This window comes from Bombina bombina, chromosome 5 (genome assembly GCF_027579735.1).
Source record: "Bombina bombina isolate aBomBom1 chromosome 5, aBomBom1.pri, whole genome shotgun sequence".
NCBI lineage: Eukaryota > Metazoa > Chordata > Amphibia > Anura > Bombinatoridae > Bombina > Bombina bombina.
Genome location: NC_069503.1, coordinates 434,199,771 through 434,215,636, shown reverse-complemented (window position 1 = coordinate 434,215,636; position 15,866 = coordinate 434,199,771). Strand labels below are relative to the sequence as shown.

The following is a 15,866-nucleotide window of genomic DNA, read 5'->3' as shown; positions in this document are numbered from 1 at the left end:
GCGGAGAACAGACGTTTTGAGTTTGAAGAAAGAGTAGAAATAAGAGTGGCGAAGTTATGTTGCTTATATAGATTAAGGGCAGAATAGTAAGAGTTCAAGATGAATTTGTAGTGAAGAAAGTCAGCTGAACTCTGATTTTTTTCTCCAGTGTCGCTCAGGAGTACAGAAACATCTGCGTAGGTACCCTGTCAGAGGAGTATGCCAGGGCTGAGGATGAGTATATGATTTCCGAGCTATAGTATGTGGGGCCAGATTGTCAAGGATTGATGTAAGGGAGAAGTTATAGTGGCAGATAGATTTATCAGGTCAGGAAAAGGAGGGGATGGAACAGAGTAGAGGTTCGAGAGAGCTAACAAGCTGTTTCTGATCTAATGACTTGGTGAAGTTTGGTCTGAGGGGTAGAAGGAGGGAGAGTTGTAAGGAGGGATGTGATGTTACAAGTGAGGAGATGATGGTCCGAAAGAGGAATAGAGGCGTTTGTGAAGTTTGAGATAGCATCAATAGCTGAAAATCAGATCAAGGAAGTGACCATCTTTATGAGTGGGAGAGTCAGTCCATTGAGACAGGCCGAAAGAGGAAGTGAGTGGCAGAAGTTGTTTTGCAGAGGAGGCAGTTAGGTTGTCAACATGGAGGTTGAAGTCACCATGAATGATGGCAGGGGTGTCTGAGGAAAGGAAATAAGGTAGCCAGGCAGCAAATTGATCTAGAAATAAAGTTGATGAGCCAGGGGGGTGGTATATGACTGCAACACCAATAGAGAGGGGAGAGAATAAGCGAATAGTGTGTGTTTCAAATGAAGAAAATGTGAGGGAAGAGAAGGGCTGTATTTGTTGAAAGGTGCAACGAGAAGAAAGTAAAATACTAACACCACCTCCTTGTCTATTATCCTAGGAGTGTGGCTTAACTGAAGACCCCTATGTGACAATGCAGCGGCGGAAGCTGTGTCTGAAGGAGAGAACCAGGTTTCTGTGAGCGCCAGAAGATTAAGAGAGTGGGAGAAAAAGAGGTCATGGATAGAAGTGAGCTTGTTGCAAACAGAGTGAGAGTTCCAGAGTGCACAAGTGAAGGGGATGGAGGATTTAGATGCAAGAGGAATGAGATTAAGGTTACCAGAGTTTTGTTTTTGAAGTCTATTCAAAGGCACACATGGGTGTGCATGGCTAGGAAGTTTTGGGGGACTAGGAGAGATGTCACCAGCAGCTAGTATAAGCACGAGGGAGAGTGAGATGAGATAAGATGCAGATTTGCAGTAATGAGTTTTTGGGATGAGGTGCGAGGGGGAGAGTCTTTAGGAATGTGTGAAGTTCAATATTTATTTATAAAATTTGTAATCACTTTAAATGAAATATTTCTATATAAAACTGACAGATGCCAGAACATCTGACTTAACACAGAATTTAACCTTTAAAGCCAAATCAAACATATTTCTGAGATACAAGAAAAATATAAAATCACAAGAGCATTAGGAAAAAATAGGGGAAAAATGCTGATGGAAATGAAAATGTAACATTTAATATTGATTCTAATCTGTCTGCAGATAACCAGGGAGGAAAATATGAGAGTGAAAGTAAACAAACATCTGCTATCTGTCACTCTGACATGTTCATCTCAGGTTTTTCCTAGCATTCAGCTAGAAAACACAAATATAAGCACATAAGCAGTGCTCACATTAACATTCAAGAAAGTTAATTTTACTTTAAACAAAATCTTGTGAGACATATATAACAAGACACCTTTTAGTAACACTTTCTTTTGTAAGGTTGTAAGAGTCCACAAGTTAATTTCTTATGGGAATTCAACTCTCTGCCACTAGGAGGAGGCAAAGATCCCTAAAAACACCAAGAGCTTAAAATTTGCTGTTGTAGTGATGACTACAAAAGTCTTTTCATATAGAGGCAACACTACCTTATTTTGAGTAGACTCTCGCCCTATATTGCATCTCGAGATTATAAGTATCTTGATTCTCACCCCTTGCCCATTAATATGCATACAGACATGGTACAACAAACTCAATGGTATCTCTGGTATTTGTTGGACCTATAGGATTTGTTCTTCAGCGCTATTAAACTAACCTTATATCTCTTCCTCTCCAAGTGTATGTCACACTGACTAGCCTGAATTCAAGTACGTCTATGCCTACTCCAGCTGTAAATTGGTCCATGCTTTTTATCCCTACAATCCGTCATAATTAATATAAAGCCTACTCCCCCCCAAGTAAAGAGTCTCCTAGACTTAGGAGAACTAAATATGCGGTTTCTCTTGCCTATACCGCAATTTCAATTACTCCCTTAGTACTTATTTTCTTTTCCATAATACCATAGTATGGAATCCATCCACTTTATTCAGATCAGCAGGTCTGATCAACAGTACCTACCAACTAAGTCTTCATTTCTAGAGCATTTCTCAGGGGCCTCCTAAAACCACTGAGATTAGGGCAATGCCTGTAAGTATTTTTATATTTTAGTTTGAAGGCTCTACTACAGATTCTAGTTCTTACTAAGGGAGTTTATATTATACTACAGGGAGTGCAGAATTATTAGGCAAGTTGTATTTTTGAGGATTAATTTTATTATTGAACAACAACCATGTTCTCAATGAACCCAAAAAACTCATTAATATCAAAGCTGAATAGTTTTGGAAGTAGTTTTTAGTTTGTTTTTAGTTATAGCTATTTTAGGGGGATATCTGTGTGTGCAGGTGACTATTACTGTGCATAATTATTAGGCAACTTAACAAACAACAAATATATACCCATTTCAATTATTTATTTTTACCAGTGAAACCAATATAACATCTCAACATTCACAAATATACACAAATATACATTTCTGACATTCAAAAACAAAACAAAAACAAATCAGTGACCAATATAGCCACCTTTCTTTGCAAGGACACTCAAAAGCCTGCCTGTCAGTGTTTTGATCTGTTCACCATCAACATTGCGTGCAGCAGCAACCACAGCCTCCCAGACACTGTTCAGAGAGGTGTACTGTTTTCCCTCCTTGTAAATCTCACATTTGATGATGGACCACAGGTTCTCAATGGGGTTCAGATCAGGTGAACAAGGAGGCCATGTCATTAGATTTTCTTCTTTTATACCCTTTCTTGCCAGCCACGCTGTGGAGTACTTGGACGCGTGTGATGGAGCATTGTCCTGCATGAAAATTATGTTTTTCTTGAAGGATGCAGACTTCTTCCTGTACCACTGCTTGAAGAAGGTGTCTTCCAGAAACTGGCAGTATGACTGGGAGTTGAGCTTGACTCCATCCTCAACCCGAAAAGGCCCCACAAGCTCATCTTTGATGATACCAGCCCAAACCAGTACTCCACCTCCACCTTGCTGGCGTCTGAGTCGGACTGGAGCTCTCTGCCCTTTACCAATCCAGCCACGGGCCCATCCATCTGGCCCATCAAGACTCACTCTCATTTCATCAGTCCATAAAACCTTAGAAAAATCAGTCTTGAGATATTTCTTGGCCCAGTCTTGACGTTTCAGCTTGTGTGTCTTGTTCAGTGGTGGTCGTCTTTCAGCCTTTCTTACCTTGGCCATGTCTCTGAGTATTGCACACCTTGTGCTTTTGGGCACTCCAGTGATGTTGCAGCTCTGAAAAATGGCCAAACTGGTGGCAAGTGGAATCTTGGCAGCTGCACGCTTGACTTTTCTCAGTTCATGGGCAGTTATTTTGCTCCTTGGTTTTTCCACACGCTTCTTGCGACCCTGTTGACTATTTTGAATGAAACGCTTGATTGTTCGATGATCACGCTTCAGAAGCTTTGCAATTTTAAGAGTGCTGCATCCCTCTGCAAGATATCTCACTATTTTTGACTTTTCTGAGCCTGTCAAGTCCTTCTTTTGACCCATTTTGCCAAAGGAAAGGAAGTTGCCTAATAATTATGCACACCTGATATAGGGTGTTGATGTCATTAGACCACACCCCTTCTCATTACAGAGATGCACATCACCTAATATGCTTAATTGGTAGTAGGCTTTCGAGCCTATACAGCTTTGAGTAAGACAACATGCATAAAGAGGATGATGTGGTCAAAATACTCATTTGCCTAATAATTCTGCACTCCCTGTATATTATATAGAATACATTACATCCTACATTTCATATTATATCTTGTACTTTAGCTCTATGGATGGTTAAACTTATTTATTAAAATTAAGGAAAACTGAGGTTGATTTAACGTTACCTTGCTATATGTGCACTACTACAATTTGAACATCTTACAATGCTATATATTACAATGACCTTTTGTATTGTTGCCATTTGCTTTATATTGGCTGTTTATGCAGGAATAATGTAATGTTTTCCTTTTTTCTTCCTCAATGAAAATTATTAAAAAACAAAACAAAAAAAACTCCAAGAGCTTTCCATCCTAAACCCACCTCACTGATTAGCCAGTCTAAACTTTGCCCCCCAAGAAGCAGGTGAAGAATTAAGGTGCTCTTAAGATTCTTCATTGAGAGGGGTCCTCAGACTGATTCAAGGCCCATTTTTCCACCAGAGAGCTCCTACAGAAAGACAGAAGGAATATTGGAGTATTCGGTAGTGACAAAATTACTCCTGGTGTAGGAGTTAGTCACAAGCCTGCTATAGGTGTTGCAATGACCGGTCTCCTTGCCTCCTCCTGTTGGGTTGTTGATATACTCCTTATAGTGATCCTCTGCCGTGACGTACATAGCACTGGATGAGCTTTCTACTGAAAACTGACATGTCTGCAGGGGGTTCAGTAGAGTATGTGCAGTTCAGGTAAGTACATTTACACTTTGCAATATAAAAAATCAGCCAACAGTGTGTATAACCGAACTACAGGAGTTCCTGTTAATCACACAAACAAAAGAACTCCTATTTCAGAGTGTGGTGAATATTATTAACATGTATATAAATATATGCAAACACCAGTGTGATGGATAATGGTTAACCCAACTTGCAATAATATTAAAGTGATATAAACATTTGCATTATAAATACAAGTGTATAATGGCAGAAAGTAACAAACATATACGATAAACAAAGATAATGTCCAAAGTTAATATCAAACTGTAGTAAATTACTCTCTCTTCCAAACGGCTAGTAATCGGTTAAATGAGCGGTGGCAGGCAGCTTCTTCACAACTCTTGTTGGTGGCCCAAGATGAACGAATCTACAGATAATGATAAAAACAAAGAAGGCGCCACCATAGTGCGATGTCAGAGGTAAAAAACACGCCAGCCCAGCAGATAATAAGCTACTTACAGGGTTTCAGACATTTGAGAAGTGTCACAAGCGCGTCCTGGACTCTTAGGAGCCGTCCAGCTAACTCACACTCCTGCAGTCTCGATCTCCAGTAGCTATCAACGACCAAAGTCTTACACTGGACGGAAGACAGCGCCTCTGGTGTACTCTCCTTGTCGCCAAGCTCTCCAAAAGGCTGTAGCCGATTGCTACATCGGACAATCCTTCAGTATAGGATCAGAGCGTAAGGGTGCAAATAAATGAATAAAAGTTTGTGGCACAAAGTCTAGATTAAAAAGTTAAAAAGACTTTATTCATGTACAACACAGCGTTTCTCGGTCTTCAATGACCGTTTCCTCAGGTGCATATACGTATATTCAAAAATACCACAAACTTATAGCGCCGTGTTCGGCGTCCACTAAACAGAACTGCGCATACGTGCAGGTGTGGCAGACCATAGGAGTTGCCATTGGTTTACACATAGCCAATCGTAATACAATACTAAAACAAGCCTCTCCGTAATATAAACAGAGTAGCTGTTCGCATGTTAAGTGATTAACATATATTGGGGGTAAAAAATAGATGTTGATACTCAAAGGGAATAATATCTCCCAGTGGATTCCCCAACTATCTAACCCCACCTGCCGCAATCATAGCAGAACCTTGACAGTAAAGTTACAAAACCATCATAAAAGATCATACCCGGCAAGAAAAGCCGATCTCTTATGCTGTTATACAATGTACCAAATGTTTGACATGTATTATGATTGCTATACATATAATTATAACAGCAGAGGTTTTGCAAAGTTAATATCCGCTATAGATACATAACATGATATATCTGGATAAAAACCTAATATAGTAGATTTACACAATATGAATATAAATAAAATATAAATATAACACAATAATAATAGCGCCATGTTTGGCGTCCACTAAACAAAACTGCGCACGCGTGCAGGTGTGTCAGACCATAGGAGTTGCCATTGATTAACACATAGCCAATCGTGAAACAATGCTTGTACATGCCTCTCCGTAATATAAACAGAGAAGCAAATTGCATGTTGAATGATAAACGTATATCGGGGATAAAATAAAAGTAGACACTCAAAGAGAATATTTTCTCACAGTGGATTAATATTTTCTCACAGTGGATTCCCCAACGATCTGACCCAACCTGCCGCAATCATAGCGGAACCTTGACAGTAAAGTTACAAGACCGTCCTAAAGGATCATACCCGGCAAAAAAAAGGCCAATCTCTGATGCTGTTATACAATATACCAGATATTTAACATGTATTGTGAATGCTATACATATAATTAATACAGCAGAGGATATGCAAAATTAATAACCACTAAAATACATAACATATTATATCTGGATACAAACCTATTGTAGTAAATGTACACAATATAAATATAAATATAAATACAACACAATAAAATAATAATATGATATGAAAAATAATATATAAATATAAAAATATATATATAAAAAACGATTTGATTTACACTTTGGCACTCACATGACCCAAAGGCTATTAGTAGGTACACTATCATTGTACATCATAGCCAGGGGACAATTTATTTGACAGTTATTTATTTTTTACCACTGTACTCTTCTAAAAAAAAAAAAAAAAAGCAAGAGTCTATCATGGAACAAGATTTGGATTCACCTTCTTTCCTGTTGAAATTGGAACTCTTTCATTCTTTACTAAGGGAAATATTATGTACTTTTAGAGTACAAGATCCTGAGCTGGTTGGGGTAAAGTCCAGTAAACACATTAGGGTAGATTTATGAAGCAGCGTATGCTGCCGTTTCCACACGAGCCTTCTGGCTTGCCGGAAACATAAGTTAAGAATCCGCTGCTCCTTTTGTCATCTGCCACCACTGAGGTGGTAGTGCTTTTTGGAGACCCGAACTAAAGTGTTGACGCTTGAATATATATATATATATAAATAACAAAACACAGTTATAATATATTAAAATAAAGTATTCAATTCACATTTATTCATATTAAATGTAAAATTAAGGTTTCTTATTAAAATAAATGTCTTAACAGTAATTTATAGGGATGTGGTATATGACAAGGTGCTGCAATGAGAAGGACTTAAACGTGTATAAATATTTGTATGTGTGTATAAATACTGTACATATATAGTGTATGTGTGTGCATGTGTGCACTCTGTGCTTCAAACATATATTTCAATACAAAATAAATCATAGTTTAAAAGTTATTGAACAACTCCACTATTTGACCTTCGGCTTAGCGATTGAGCAATAGCCGACATGAGGTGTTCAGCGTGCCCCCATAGAAGGCTATCTTTCGAGAAATTTAGCACACAAGCGCTATACATCATTGAGATGTTAGCTAGCTTTAGAGTTTTGCTTAAGTTCTAATATTTTACTTTCAAGTTGTAATATGAGCGCAAAATAAAAGTGCTATTGATTTAACAATAGCACAAATATTTTTGCACTCCACTTGTAATCTAGCCCTGCATAGGTACCAGTGGTTATACTGGTTATATTTATTATTATTTTTATTTGCATAAGAGTTTTAAAATTGCCCAAATAAAATATATTTTGTGAACTAAACAATGGGGAATGTGGAATGGGTGCATCTAAGTGACTGCTGTGAAAGCGATCTTGTAGCCTATGATGATTTGTGGAATTCAGTTTATTGAATTATGTTGAATGGAATCTTCAAACCTCCTGAAAACACACCTGAATCAATATTTCTGTTATCCGCGACATCATCTGCATTATCATAAAATACCTAGTAAACAACAAAATTTACTATACATTATTGATTACACCTTATTTAGGGTCTACTCCGGTCTGTGAAATCTTATCTGTCAGTGCATCTACTGCAGTGAGAAAGAGGAAAAAGGAATTGAAGTAAAAGACAAATGAGTAGCGTAAAAAAAAGAGCTAACTATGGTTTTAATCAAGATAGATAGGGATGAGAGTGGGAGAGCAATGCTGAGCAACAGAGAATAAAGGATGATAAATAGGTAATAACAATCAATGATGGGTGGGAGGAGAGAGAGGAACGAAAAGCTGGATTAGGAAAAAGTGTTGAGGAGATGGATGACAAAGGTGGATGAAGAGTCACAGTTGAGGATAAATTATCAGGTAAAATGATAAAAAAAGTGCTTATGTAGTGGGATTGATAAGTACACTTGGATTCTTGGAGGAGCTGATTCTTTCAACATACAATAAGTCATTAGCGTAGATTATTGATGAATCCGCTTATGGTTAAGTTCTTCCTACTGAGCTAATAGCGAGAAAAACTCAAATAGTCGGGATTTCATTTGAAAAGGTAATCAGCCTCTACCCAGCACTAAATTACAGAAAACATTGTTCTATATTACAATAATACTTTTACTGGTATTGTGGATTTCTGTATCCTAAAACATGATTAAGATATAGTTACACTTTGGTACTGAGATGCTTTACAGCTGTGTACATATGTATATATATATATATATATATATATATATATATATATATAACAGTCCTAGAGCTATTAAAAAATGTAATAGATGAAAAGTACACACCTTCTCACATTATTTATAGAACATCCACAATATTCAACAATATTCATTTATGAAAATAACCCTTGACAGGCACATGGAAATGTAAATTTATAAACTTCAATGTGATCTTAATGAATAGTAAGGCAACATTACATTATTTCAGTTAAGTTCTTCATAATTACAGCTTCATGATAGGTGATGTAAACATATAAAAAAACACCCTCTTTTAGCGGAGTGGTGGTATATACATGTACATCATATACATAAACAAAAATAAAAATGCTAACAAGAACATTTATGGGTGACATGCAAATTTGCATGGTGATAAAGATACTCATTTTGGCCTGCCTAGTAATGTTACCTGGAAGGCTCTTGACTAGGAGAGCAAAGGGCTTGAGGTCCCAGAAGAAGGTTCCAATTATGACACTTAAACCAATCTGGTCTCACATATTTTTTATGAGATACTCGCCAAGTTATCAGGTTTGATGTATCAAAGCAAACTGCAGATACTGTCAATGTCTACCCCTGTCATTTGTTCTGTAGCCATGAGATTCTACTGAGTTAGCAACAGTATATATCGCCACTGATGTGATTACTTGACCTCCAGCTTTTACTCCAGACTAATTACTATAAAGTAAGACCAGTTTTTAATAAGACCCACCAATCTTTTCTGAAGAAGCACATTATACATGTACAAAACACTTCACTTTATGTTTTCTATATTTTGGTTGAAACTAAAATTGTAAAGTGTTTCATTCTCTCTGTTAGGATTTACTTCTACGCTTTTGAATTATTGTGTCACCTTATCAGGTTGTCAACAGGGTAACAAGACTATTCTGAGATATTAACACTTGGGCACACTGTATTTATTCATATAGTTTACTTGACATTACAAGATTATTTTTTCCACAATAAATATGATCAAATTATTATTTTAGCATATATATTAAAATTATAATACCCAATATTTTCATATTAGTTTTTGTGAAGAGAGTGGACATTAAATAAATAAATAGATTACATATGTTATACAAAGCAGGTAGCCCAAATCTACTAAAATAATTATAAAATCAGAAGCAAGCAAAAAAAAACAGAGAAATGTCCCTTTTTCCCCAAATAAAAGATGTAATATAATCAATTGATCATTATGTTTGATTATATTGATATGACCAACAAAAGTGTTGATATGCAGCTGTAATCCAGTTCATTGATTTATTTTCAGAATTGCAAAGCATCTAATTTTGTGGCTAAGCCAAAATGATTCATGCCAGCTCAATCAGTGGCGTCACTGGGGGGGGGGGGGGGGGGGGCAATGTTGAGATGCATAGATTTTTTTTATTAGAGGGGCTGGCATTTGTGAACATTGGTGGGACTGGGGAAGATGTAGACACACAATTTTTTTGCCCCTTGAGCCAGTGCTGCAATTTCAACAAATAGTTTTCCCGGCTGCTTTTGCTTGTTTGTACTTTGCTTCTCCCCTGCCCAATTTCGCTATGAATGTTGTGGGCATGCCGTGGGGCTTGCAAAGTTGCGATGCTAGCCAAAACCTGCCTGCCTATCTGTGCTCACTGCTCAGTGACATGTGGAGCAGTGGAGTCACTCACTGCTGTGCTGTCTCTCTAAACGGGAACTGGCAAATGATGAGGGGATGCCTGGCACCTGACCGCATGACTGTTTGACACTGTCTTTAAAGTGAAGGAGCCACGTATGATGCCCACCAGACCATTACGGTTACGGTACACTAAGTGCACACTGAACAGGTAGGAGGGCGGGCGGGGGTCTGGGGGTGGGCAGAGTGCAGAGGTGATTGGCCATAAGAAGCGGTAGGCATGCGGCCCGGGCTGTGAACTGACAGACTTGGAACAGAGTCAGAGAGCAGAATTTTCATAGTCTGCACCTAAAACTTTTCTTTAGTGATTTATTTTTAGAGTGCTCTGTTTATCTTTCATTTGATGCTCTGCTGATCCAGGGAGCAGCTCTAGGCATGAGCTTTATAATTAATGCAGTGCAGTTTACATATTTTGTATGTGTGTGTCTGAGTTTGTGTGTGTGTGTGTGTGTGTGTCTCAGTGTTTTTGTGTGTGTTTTTGTGTGTGTTTTTGTGTGTGTGTGTCTGAGTGTGTTTCCGAGTGTTTGCGTGTGCATCTGAGTATGTTTTAAGTGTGTCTGAGTGTTTGTATGTGTGTTTGCCTGTGTTTTTGTGTGTGTCTGCTTTCTGGGGGGGGGGGGGGGTGACACCATAACTTACCGCACCGGGTGACACCAACCCTAGTGACGCCACTGAGCTCAATACTGGAAAGGTTTCTGCCTACAGCTTTACATTTTCATGAGGTAGCACTTTCTCTAAAGATGACAGAAATCATTTGTAGCAATAAAAAGATAATCTTAAAAGCAAACCTAAATTTATGACATTCTTTTCCACTTTGCTTGATGTGATTCCCACTGTCAAATGCACACTTACATTTTAATTTGGCATCCTAGTCTATTGGTATATTTGCATGTGCTCCAGTTTGACTGTATTATATGAGAACTGGCACGATTGAAATATTAAAACCAGTAAAGCAGCAATTTGGTGTGCATATTCTTGTTGGCAAGGCTTTGTTCTCAGCACTTGTTGTTCTAATTCTCCTTGATTAATAAAAACACCCATGTCTCAGCTAGATAACACACTCAAAATTCAATGCCACATATACAAGAATCTTGCAGGTGAATGGATGGCACAAATGTTAACTAAACAGATATGTCATTTCATTAATCTAAAATTATAATTGTAATGTTTTCTTCCTATTTTATATCATACATAATGATTAACATACTTGTATTAAATATGTCAATACAGTAATTAAATACGCCACAAAGTTTTCTACAAAATATAAAAATCTTGCTTAAATTGTAAATATTTTGGAGCCATCAAAGATTTGCCATACAACAAGAGATACAAAAATGAAGTACCAAATTTACTGTGTTGTGAAGTGGAAAACTGCACATAGTATTGGCTAACAAAGGCAGTATCAATCCTTACCTTGGAATGTGATGTGTAGATACCTTTGAGCACTGCCACATTCACATAATCCATTGATTTAATTTTATTTCTTGCTGAAATATCTTTTTTTCTTCATTCCCTAAACTGGTGTGATCTGCAGGAGAATAAAGGGTTTGTGTTAAACAAATATGTGAAACACTGAATGAATGTGTACACAAGAACGTAGCTCAATGGACTTGCAAAATCATTCATTTAATCATTTGCAACTCATTCTTTATAAAGTTGACTGATCTACAGATTAAAAAAAAAGGCATCTGGGTTAGTATATTTAATCTTCCATAGATTTTAGATTTATTTGTTGTTTTATTCATATGACCTACACTGGAAGACAATGATGGATGACGTCTGTATAGAAGATTTCATTTTATCTTATATGTTTAAAACAGAAGGTATTATGCCCACATTCAAGGAGTTGAGAAAACATCAAAAATTCTCCAGAGGTTTATTCTTGTGTCTATCTCAGCTGATATAGATTCCTATTTATGCATTGAGCTACTGGGATTGTCCTTCAGTAACACAGCTCACCACCCCTTCTTTAAACATAGATAATTGCAGCCCTTGTACACCCTTGTACATTTGTGGGTATGGTAACTTAAAAATATATCTATTTTTATTTTTATTGAGGATGCAAGAAAAAAATAAAAGACAATATACAAGCATAAAATAAAAACAAAACAAGTACATAATTTAGTACATAACATACCTGTATAACAATGTTAAATTTACAGTATACACCAATTTTCATTTAACTGCATGTAATGTACACTACTATAAAGAATAATACAGATACTGATTTAAAAATCCAGTGTAAAACCTTTTAAAAACTTACTTAGAAGCTGCTAATTTAACACTGTTTATTAGCTAAGCCTGGGACACCCACTGAAAGGGGCTGATAGCAAAACTTCCCCTCCCCTGCATATGAAAAGACCCATTATACAAACAGAAGCAACCTGAAGTCAGTATACATCAGTATACCCCTAAAACTTTGGGGCTTGGTTAATAGTCTACAAATCAGCACAATGCTATTTAAAAATAAGCAAAACGATACATTTTTACAAAACACCCCCAGATGGGCTTTATAAATGGATCATGTACAACACATTTATGCAAAGAAAAATCTAGTGTACAATGTCCCTTTAAGTATACAGTGTAAATACAATCCCCATGTGTTCACTTTTTCACAATGCAGGACCCTCTTGATTCACTTGTCTCAAATAGATTATTATAAAGGACCAGTCAACACAGTAGATTTGCATAATCAACAAATGCAAGATAACAAGACAATGCAATAGCACTTAGTCTGAACTTCAAATGAGTAGTAGATTTTTTTTCTGACAATTTCAAAAGTTATGTCTTTTTCCACTCCCCCTGTACCATGTGACAGCCATCAGCCAATCAAAAATGCATACACGTACCATGTGACAGCCATCAGCCATTCACAAATGCATACACACTTATTCTTGCACATGCTCAGTAGGAGCTGGTGACTCAAAAAGTTTAAATATAAAAAGACTGTGCACATTTAGTTAATGGAAGTAAATTTGAAAATTGTTTAAAATGGCATGGTCTATCTGAATAATGAAAGTTTAATTTTGATTGAGTGTCCCTTAAGCATTAGGGATTTATTAATGGAAAGCTTGTCAGTCTTTTGACATCTGCAACCTCAGAACTTAAGAAGCATTAGTTTTATGACTGTTGCTTCTTTACATTTGATTGCAGGCTTGAATTAGTGAGCACTGATGCTGCAGATGCAGTTTCATAAATGAGGCCTAAATCATGATGCATGGGCTAAAAACATAATTAGTAGCTTTTAGCCAATACTACCTTCTAGCCTCTTTGTGAAAATCAACTTAAACAAACATACATGCATGATAAAAAGATACAATTAAAGCTGTTTAAATTGCTTTATAACAAACAAGAAATGAATGTTAATGCATAGCTAATATTTAGGTAGCGGTTTGCAGGTACAAGCCTCTACCACAATAAAACTATAAACTTTTAACTATATTAACTATGTCATTATAGTTACGATCTTGGCCTAGTAACAGTGACCAGTTGCAGGGGCATATATAAGGAAGTCCCTTGTCAATTAGTGTCTGGTTGTGGTGGTTGGGGCTGTGTGGGGGACATGATTGCTTGGAGATTGTTAGTGAATGTAAATTTTCATGAATAAGTGCCCGGTTTTTAAAAAAACTATTCAAAACAGGGACACTTTCATTCATGAAAGTTTTCATTGCAGCAGTTTTGTTAAAATACTTATCTTTTTCTTCTTACAAGCAGGAATAGCTATCCCCTGCCCGCTTCTCATCTTGTATTAGCACAGCAATGACAAAACCGCCTTCCTCCAATCAAGGCGTGGCCTCAGGAAATGTTTGCTCTGGGGGGAAGCCATGATTGGAGGAAGCCGGATTCGTCATTTCTGACAAAAGTACAGAGGAACTGCGGGCGGGGGGATCGCTGGTCTGACTTGGAAGAAGAAAAAAGTATTCCAACAAAACCGCTGCAATGCAAACTTTCATGAATGAAAGTGCCCCTGTTTTTAATAGTATTTTTAAAAACCGGGCACTCATTCATGAAAATTTACACTCTTTAAGCTCAGGCTCAGGGGCCAATTTATCATCGGTCTGTCTGACATGATCCGCTCAGCGGATCATGTCCGACAGACATCGATGAATGCCGACAGCATACACTGTCAGTATTTATCATTGCACAAGCAGTTCTTGTAAACTGCTTGTGCAATGCTGCCCCCTGCAGATTTGTGGCCAACTGGCTGCTAGCATGGGGTGTCATACAATCGGGCGGATTGATGTCCACAGCCTCAGAGCAGTCTTAAGAACGCTGAAGGCTCGCGTGGAAACAGGAGCATCAAGCTCCATTTGGAGCTTGATAATTCGGCCCCTATGTCTTGCTGGGAGTCAATTTGCTACATTATGCCTGTTTTGTGGGAGGTCAATGGAAATTAAAAACACACAAAGGAAGATATCTTTCTATTACACCTGATAGTGCCATAAAACATGTTGAGATCTGTGCATATCCTAAAAAGGCTAATTAAGTAAAAATAGTTTGCATAAAAAAATTGTTTAAAAATTGTTGGCAATTATTTTAAAATAATTTTCAAAAATAAGCAAAATTAGTTACAAAGCTATGCTGTCTGGGAAAGTCTGATCCAACACCCCTTATCAGTGTTTAGCATCAGAAACACAGGCATTGTATTTCAACTGGCGCAGCTTATTTGCTTCTAGACATGCTCCAGCAGATAATGAGTGTTAAAGTCTTGCATTCTGCCAAAGCAAAGGTGGAGATACAGCCATATAAGGAATTGTGTGGGGGGAGTTAGAGCTGAACAATTCAGAAACTTAAACGAAAGGGTTAATGGCAAGGTACTGCAGTATACATTTGCAGGTAAAGCAAGTAAAGTACATATTATTATATTTTGGGGCAGATTTACTAAGCAGTCAATGCTGCTTATTTAGCGCAAGCCTTCAGGCTTGCTAGAATCAGGAGTTAAGAAGCAGAGGTCTTAAGACCGCTGCTCCTTAACTCGTCCGCCACCTCTGAGGCGATGGACAGCAATCATGATTGACAACCCCTGCTAGTGGCCGATTGGCCGAGAATCTGCAGGGGGCGGCATTGCACAAGCATTTCACTAGAAATGCTTGTGCAATGGTAAATGCCGACAGCATATGCTGTCAGCATTTAGCTATGTCGGGTGGACATGATCTGCCACAGCGGATCATGTCCGTCCGACATTTAGTAAATCGGCCCCTTTGTCTCTATCCCAACTTGTTTTTTGTCCCTTTAATTTTAAAATATTCAAAAAGCTTTACAATGTTAGTTACCTAGATTTAGACTAGATAGTATTGTATGAAAAGCAACTTCACATTAGTGAGTAAAGAATAAAGTTTACAATAGATTAGATTAGACATGTTTTTGTCTTTGGTACATCATAAAACCATTTATAACATATTATGCTCTTTAATAGTTGAACATTATAAAGAGAAATCCTGTTGGGCTATTTTTTAATGACTTTTAAGACTGTTCTCTCTACAACTATCAGGCTA

The 15,866-nt window shown here is 37.4% G+C and overlaps 1 protein-coding gene across 1 annotated transcript in view; it reads right to left on the bottom strand.

The window, feature by feature from the left end:
- TMEM108 (transmembrane protein 108) overlaps positions 1 to 11,901 on the bottom strand; it is a 437,914-nt gene extending 426,013 nt beyond the window's left edge. The window contains 1 exon segment of the mRNA XM_053714287.1: positions 11,785 to 11,901. The gene's annotated coding sequence lies outside the window, so the exon portion shown is untranslated.
- Positions 11,902 to 15,866: the final 3,965 nt, after the last annotated feature.